Here is an 8,199-nt window from a genome sequence, read left to right on the forward strand (position 1 = left end):
TGTAGCATTTCCTCAGTTGGGCTCCATTCCAACTTCTAGGGACCTCTGTCCCGTCCAACCTTTCTAGTTTATAGGCGCCTTTAGATAGGACTTTCTGGATTCTATAAGGTTCTTCCCATGTTGGGGCTAACTTACCCGGAGGTTCTTGCCCTGAGGCTTCGTTATCGCGGAAGACGTAGTCTCCCTCGTCGAATTCACATATTTGGATCCGCGAGTGCGGAAAGCCCACAACACGTGGGGCAATTCGTCGACCCAACTCATCCTTTTAGTTCCTAGTCTGGCTTTAATTCCTTCTTTGATGGTCTGATTGGTTCGTTCAATCTGACCATTCGCCTGCGGGTGGGCTACTGAGGTGAAGATTTGAGAAATGTATAATTCTTTTAACCATTCTTGTAGCCCACTGTCCGCGAGCTGAGTGCCATTATCACTAACAAGTTTCAGAGGAAGGCCAAACCGGCATATTATGAATTCCCACAGGAATTTCTTAACACTTGTTGCTGTTATGGAAGCCACCGGTTTAGCCTCTACCCACTTTGTAAAGTAGTCGATGGCTACTATCAAGAATTTGACACGCCCGGGGGCTTCAGGGAAAGGTCCCATTATGTCCACTGCCCATTTCTGGAACGGCCAAGCTGAAGTGACTGGAACTAACTCGTTCTTTGGTCGTAGCATGTTAGGAGTGTGACGTTGGCAGGAATCACATTTTCTGATTTCGTTTACAGCGTCCAAGTGCATCCCTGGCCAATAGTATCCAGCATTCATTAATTTCTCCACGACCATGCGCGGGCCAGCGTGAAGACCACAAATGCCTTCGTGAATCTCTCTGATTAAATAGTTCGCGTCCTCGGCATCTACACATCGAAGTAGTGGTCCGAGGAAGGAACGTCGGTACAAAACACCATCAAGAATATGATAATTAAGGCTTTGTATTTTATCTTCCGGGCCGCTGTTTTACCCTCCAGAAGTGTTCCTGATGACAAGTATGCCATGATGGGTGTCATCCAGGATTCCACTCCCGCTTGGATCACTAAAACTTGATGTTGCGGAACAGACGGGCGATCTAATATTTTGATGCGGATGTCCTTGGCAAAGTGTTCAAAGTTTGTTGAAGCCAACTTACTGAGAGCATCCGCTGATTTGTTCTCACTTCTCTTTATATGAATGACTTTGCAGGAAGAGAACTGGAACATCAAATCTTTTGCATGTGACACATATGAAGCCATGATATCATTTTTTGCTTCATACGTGCCATTGATCTGTCCCGCAATCAACATGGAATCTACCCGAGCTTCCAAATGTTTAACCCCAGGCTTTTTGGCTATCCGTAAGCCTGCCAAGAAAGCTTCATATTCTGCCTCGTTATTGGTACTTTTGAAATCCAACTTTATGGCATATGTAAACTCATGGGCTTCGGGATTGACTAGCCTGAGGCCTGCGTCACATCCCTCTCTGCTTGAAGCTCCGTCCGTGAATAAAGACCAAATCTGTCCTAATTCCGGAGGTACTTGGGGTTGTTGCTCGATTAAACATTCTTTTTCTTTGCGATGCGGGACTTCTGTGATGAAGTCCGCCAATACCTGCCCTTTGATTGCTGGCCTAGGTCTGTATTCTATTGAGTGTTCACCTAGCTCGATGGCCCATTTGGCCAAGCGTTCAGACAATTCTGGTTTACTGAGGACATTTTTGAGCTTGTATTCGGTTAAAACATTGATGGGGTGCCCTTGAATGTACCTGTGGAGGCGACGAGTGGCATAGACCAGTGCCAAAACAAGTTTTTCAAGCATGGAGTATCTTGTTTCCGGGTCTGATAATGTTCTGCTGACATAGTAGATCGGCGTTTGAACGTTCTTTCGGTCTATCAGAAGGACGACCCCGATGGCAATGTCTGAAGCCGATAAATACAACGTTAAAGGTTCTCCCGCGTGAGGTGCTGTTAACGTGGGCAAGTCCAACAAACATATTTTAACCTCCAAAAAAGCTTGTTCCGCCTCCGCGGTCCATTTAAATTGTGCTTTCTTGAGGCAATTCCTTAGATTTGAGATGAAAGGATGAGATTTGGCTGCATGATTCGCCAAAAAAACGATTCAAAGCAACCAATCGGCCATTGAGTGTCTGAACTTCTTTGAGGGAAGAGGGAGAAGGCATGCGGGCTATAGCTTGAACTTTATCTGGATTGGCTTTGAAGCCCGCATCCGTAACGATCACTCCCAGAAACTTTCCTTCTTCCATTCCGAATGAACATTTGGCTGGATTTAGCTTCATGTTAATACTTTTCAAAGTTTCGAATGTCTCTTCAATGTATCTCAACATCTGATCTTCCTCGACACTTTTGATCACGAGGTCATCTATATATACTTCTAAGTTTCGGCCGATTTGACTTTTAAACGTTGTGTCCATCAAACGTTGATACGTGGCTCACGCATTTTTCAGTCCGAAAGGCATCATTTTGTAACAAAAGGTGCCTTGATAGGTACGAAATGCTGTTTTGTCCTCATCGCCCGCTGCCATGCGGATCTGATGGTAGCCCTTGTAGGCATCCAGGAAGCACTTGAATTTGAATGGTGCCACAACATCAACTTTGAGATCTATTTCCGGCAGGGGATAACAATCTTTAGGACATGCTTTGTTTAGGTCCTTGAAATCTATACACATTCGCCATGTCCCGTTACTTTTGGTGACGATAACTGGGTTGGCGACCCAAGTTTGGTAACTGATGTGATGTAAAACACACATGTTTTCCTAATAGTTTTTATGTTATTTTGTGCTTAAACGTTAACGATTATTTTGTTATTCTTGCATTAAATTACATGTTTGTGTATGTGATAGGTCCCATGTTGAAGAGAGCGAGAAAACGAGTCAAATGGAAAAAGAATCAGCTAAAACAGAGCTCGGATGAAGCCGGTACGCAAAAACGAAGATAAACGAGCTGAAAGTTAAAAAACGTCAGAAAATGTCATGTTCGAGCTACGCGACCAGGTCATACCATTCAAGAAGCATGTGGTAGATTCCAACATGTCCCAAGGCTGCCAAGAATGTTCAAAAATCAGCTACCACGTCTATTTTGTCTTCTAGTGGGCCTAGTGGGCTTGTTTTAACCTATTTTATATTAGGAAGGAGGTGTTTAAACATATATATAAACCCTAAAACCCTATGAACGAAATTATTCAAGTTTCCAGCCATCCCACACCTGCTCTAGAGGAGAAACCAAGGAGGACAAGCTTAAGGTTCTATCTTTTATCCTTCGGTTGTCGGTTTTGACTATTTTAACGTTTGTGAGTTCGTTTTTGGTTTTTAAGCATTCAAACCTTTTGTAATCAGATTTATATGAACATGTTTATCATTTATATCTATTTCATATATTGTTCATTGATTATGATTGGCTAAACTTGTTAGTTCTACCTAGGATAGATGAATATTGTTAGGTTTTAATGAGTAATATGTATTGTTGATCATCATGGCTTGAATTGTTAATGAAAAGTTTGGTTTAATATTGAATTAGGTTGTGTTAGTGGCTGTGTTTTTATTAAATATACTCGTATACCTCTTGCTTTGATTGATTGAATAAGTTTTGATTGATTGTTGCTTGTTAGAACTCTTTACTTGGTGTTTAGGGTTTGTTTGCGGGGTGATCAACCGTAGGGTTTAAGTGAGTGTTTTAATTGAATATAATCAGCAGGAGAACACCTTCTTAGAGACCGAGAGGTGATAGGAAGTAAGGTCATATTATAGCTTTTACTTGTTAGGATTAGGATCGCGCGAGAGCGGGTTCGGTTGTTGTCGGGTTTGGGTTTTTGAGCGATTAGTTGATCTAGTTTAAGTTAAACTAAATTGTTCCTCTATCTTTGGTTGCGTAGTATTCGTCTCCATTAGGTTAGTGTGCCGGTGAGACCGAGAGGAGAGTTGGCATTAGAGCACTTTAACAGTTCGTTTCCCGGTTTGTTCTTAAAATCAACTAAGTGTAAGTTAGAGTTTGTTAGTGAGACTGAGAGGTGATCTAGCTTCCTTGAGTGAACCTTAGTTGTGTCATCCTTAGAAACCGGTGTCGTGAGATTCATCAATCCATTACCTTATTATACCTTCAATATGATTCTTACCTAGGTAGACGTTTTTCTCCGATTGTAGTTAAGTCTCTAAGTATTATCAAGTGTTTAGTTAAGTTAAATTAAGTCTAGTTAATTAATTTAGTTAAAGTAAGTTAGGTTAAGTAGTTAATTATTAAAAATCATTAATATTCTTAGGTGAGTCTTGGTTAGGGTTAAGTATCATTAACGTTTTCAAGTGTCCTTGTGTTCGATACTCGGACTTCCTTAATGCTATACTATTAGTGATCGGTACACTTGTCGGTTTTGTGTGGTTTCTTTAGGAGTCTTGTTTAATAAATTTAAAGCTTAGTTGTGAGAGCATCATTATACACACATCAATAACGGATTGGACGGATGATCCCAGCTTGTAAGAGGTCCTGGACTTGTTCATTCATTGCTTTTGTTTGTTCCGGACCCATTTTACGTTGTTTTTGAACAACTGGCGTAAACAACGGGTTTATCCTTAATTTGTGTTCCGCGGGACACCAGTCATATCCGCGGGTTGCCATGCGAAAACATCGATATTTTTTGATCATAACTGTTTCAAGAAAGTCCGTACTATCTCAGAAATAGCAGGTCCTATTGTTATAGTTTGATCAGGAAACTTTTTGTTCAAAACCTATTTTTCCGGTTCAGTCCTCAGAGACTATTTTGGAATCTTGCTAGGTTTTGAGCTCTCAGTTGCAAAGCAATGCCGGTTAACATGGTTTATTGCTATACCAGTGCAGGTCGGAACTCCTACTGCACCGTGTGCTGTGGACGGATGGGCATTGAAGTCATCAATTGCTTTTCGTCCGAGAATAATGTCATGTTTCGATATTGCTGGTAAAACCAGAAATTCAACCTCCTCTGTCCTCGAATGAATTCCGTCGCTCAAGGTAACTGGGAATGAAATTACCCCTCGCGGATGCATTATTTCCCCTCCAAATCCCGAAACTGGAGCGTGGATGGGTTTCAATATTTCTTTATCTTCTTCGTCAAGCTATTCAAAGCATTGTTCATACATGATGTCTGATGTGCAGCCGGTGTCGAAGAAGACGTAATGAGAACGATAATGCCCAAAAAGAGTAGTGATGATTAGGGGATTCTTATTGTTCGGGCCCCCTTTAATTCGAGGGAAAATCACTGGCTCATTTTTCCACTCTTCATCATCAGATTCTTTCCTCTTATTCCCTGTATGGGACTCGCCTTGTATCATATGAACGTTCAAATCTTTAATTTGCTTCTTACTCGGGTCTTGGATGTCCCGAACGGGCGTTTTACCATTATCAGGTTTCCCATTTTTCACCAGGTGCCCGAGTTTTCCAGATTTAACAGCCGCCTCAATTTCATTTCTCAATGATCTACATTCATTCGTATTATGACCGATGTCATCGTGATACGAACAATGCTTCTTAGCATCTAAGAATGACCTTCTTGTCAATGGTTGTGGTTTTCTAAAACTTATATTCTCAGTTGTGAAAATTTCGGCGGGAGTCTTTGAAAGAGTAGTCCAATTGTTGGGACCTCGGTTTGAGGGTCCCGCTTTGTTCTTGTTTCCTATGAGGGACCTTGCATCAAATGGTTTTGATGTGTCCGCACTCGGCTGGAGTCTCGACCAGATAGGGCCTTTTGCCTGTCTATTAGGTCTCGGAGTCTAAAACTCGACTTTAAATTTTTGCTTCGGGTTACCATTCCTCAACGTTTTTTCAGTGTTAGCATACACTTTTGCCGCAGTCATAAGATCGTCCCACTCTTTTGGCATTCCATCTCTGCCAGTGAGGGTGCGGACTAGATCATCGCACTTGACGTTTTTGCGGAAAACACTGTCACACCCCGACCAAAGGCTGAACATGCCGGGGTGCAACGTGATTGGACAAATACACAAGACACTATTTAAAGTGACAATATTCATTTAACTCATTTTATTTCAACAAATCGGTAAACAACACTTCTCGTCTACACAAACAAACTGAATACAAGTAATAATTATATTGTTCGTTTTGCTAATATCCTAAAGGTCTTGGTAACGTTTTCCGTCAAGCACTCGAGTCAACAAAAGTCAAACCTGTAACATTTCATAAAATAAGGTTTGTCAACACAAAGGTTGGTGAGCAATTCATAAGTTTGAGCATATAAGTGTATAGTATGAAAATCCACAAAACTTGTATACAAAACAATAAATAAGAGCTATAAACTGGAATAAATAGTTATCGCTAAACAAGTTGGTGACACCTAGCTATTGGCAATTAGTCTAGGATTTTATGACAGTTGCTAATAAGCTTACATTAGCACCACCTAGCTACAAGGGGATGCCAAGTAGTCAAGGATTTATAGTTATCGTTAATAGCATACGTTAACGACACCTTGCCATTGCTAAATGGTATAGGATTTATAGTTTCACCATCCAAAAGCTGTAAACACATAGTCAAATAAGCATACAACACCAAATCTAGCAATTATTCAAGTAAGGTATACAATCACGTTTGTGGGTTTAAGATGCAAGTAATTAAAGCATTTAGTTTGATAAGTATGAAATGTCACCCCAAAACGAAAGATGGAAAAAGGGGTATGAAAGTACTCACCTCGATTGATGAACCGGAAAATAAATAGATAAATAAATGAAGCTCGAATGGTAACCGAACATATCCAACTTGAAACAATAAACACCGTAGCTAAAATAAATAATGTAATATATATTAATGAACTTGAAACCATAATGAAACTAAATTGGAACATTGGACGAGACGGTTCGATTGTTAATCGGGTTACCGGTTAGTTTGTTAATGATTAGGGGCTCGTACATAATTAATAATTAGAATAAAAATAATATTATTTTATTGGGCTTTTAAATAGCTAAACCAATATTAAAGGAGACAAGACGGGTTTTAAATCAAGGGTTCGGTTTTATAAAAAGAAAGAATTGATAATAAAGTTTATAATAATATTATTAATGATAATAATAATTTTAAAAAGATATGATATATATATATATATATATGTATGTATATATATATATAAGATAAAGATGTTAATAATAATGACAATTATTTTTAATAATACTAATATAGTATAATAATTATAACAATAATTATTATTAATAATAATAATAATAATAATAGTTATAGAATAGAAATCTTGGTATTAATTATAATGATGTTGATAAAAAATGATAATAATAATCTTAATAATAATAATCTATTATAATAATAATAATAATAATAATGGTGATAATAATAATAAATATTATCTTGTTAATAATAATAATAATAATAATAATAATCTTTATGTATTTATGTTAATACTAATAGTAATAATAAATTTATAAATTTGTTAAGTATAAAAAGAAACAATACCAAAACCGATCTAGGATGAGACCCGAAACCGAGACCCCTAGTTTAACAATTTATGTACAAATCAACCGAACCAAAATAACAATTGTTAATTAAACTCATAAGAAAAATAATATACTCTTTTCCCGACTGTTTATCTTTTCCCAAATCAAACCAACTCCATACTCGTCCATCTCGTCTAAAAAAATATAACCGATAAATAAAATTGATTTCTAACAGTTTAAATCTTGAAACTCGATATAAGAAAACTAACAACACCAAAACTCAAATTAAATTTTACCTACTATACGTTCACGAGGTCGTCGGAGATGGAAACCGCAACCGGAGGGAGGGAGGAAGGGAAAGAGAGAGAGCGAGAGAGTCGTAGAGAGAGAGATGAAGAAAGAGACGGAGAGAATGAGCTGCGGGAGAGAAAGAGAGGGAGCGAGTACGAATTCCAGCCGCCGGAAAAACTAAAAAGAAAAGAGAAGAGGGAGAGAGCCGAGAGATGGAGGGCGAGCAGAGAGAGGTGAGGGATGGAGAGAGAGACGAAGCACCAAGGCCACAGCGGTGCTGCGACGTCTGCGACGGCGGGCAATGACGGCCGGAAAAACGAGGAGGAAGAAGAGAGGTGAAATCGGAGGTGTTGGGGGCTGCCGGAAAGCCGAGAAGGGGAAGGGGAAGTGGCCGGAGCTCGGTGGTGGTGTTTTGGGTCGTCGGAGCTCGCCGGAGTAGTGTGGTCGCCGGAAAACGGCGGCGAGGGGGGGGGGGGGTGGCGGCTGGGTTAATGATGTTAGGGTTAGGTT

This window comes from Bidens hawaiensis, unplaced genomic scaffold (assembly GCF_021521415.1).
Source record: "Bidens hawaiensis isolate Kalapana, Puna unplaced genomic scaffold, B.hawaiensis_p1.1 tig00016783_1, whole genome shotgun sequence".
Taxonomy (NCBI): Eukaryota; Viridiplantae; Streptophyta; class Magnoliopsida; order Asterales; family Asteraceae; genus Bidens; species Bidens hawaiensis.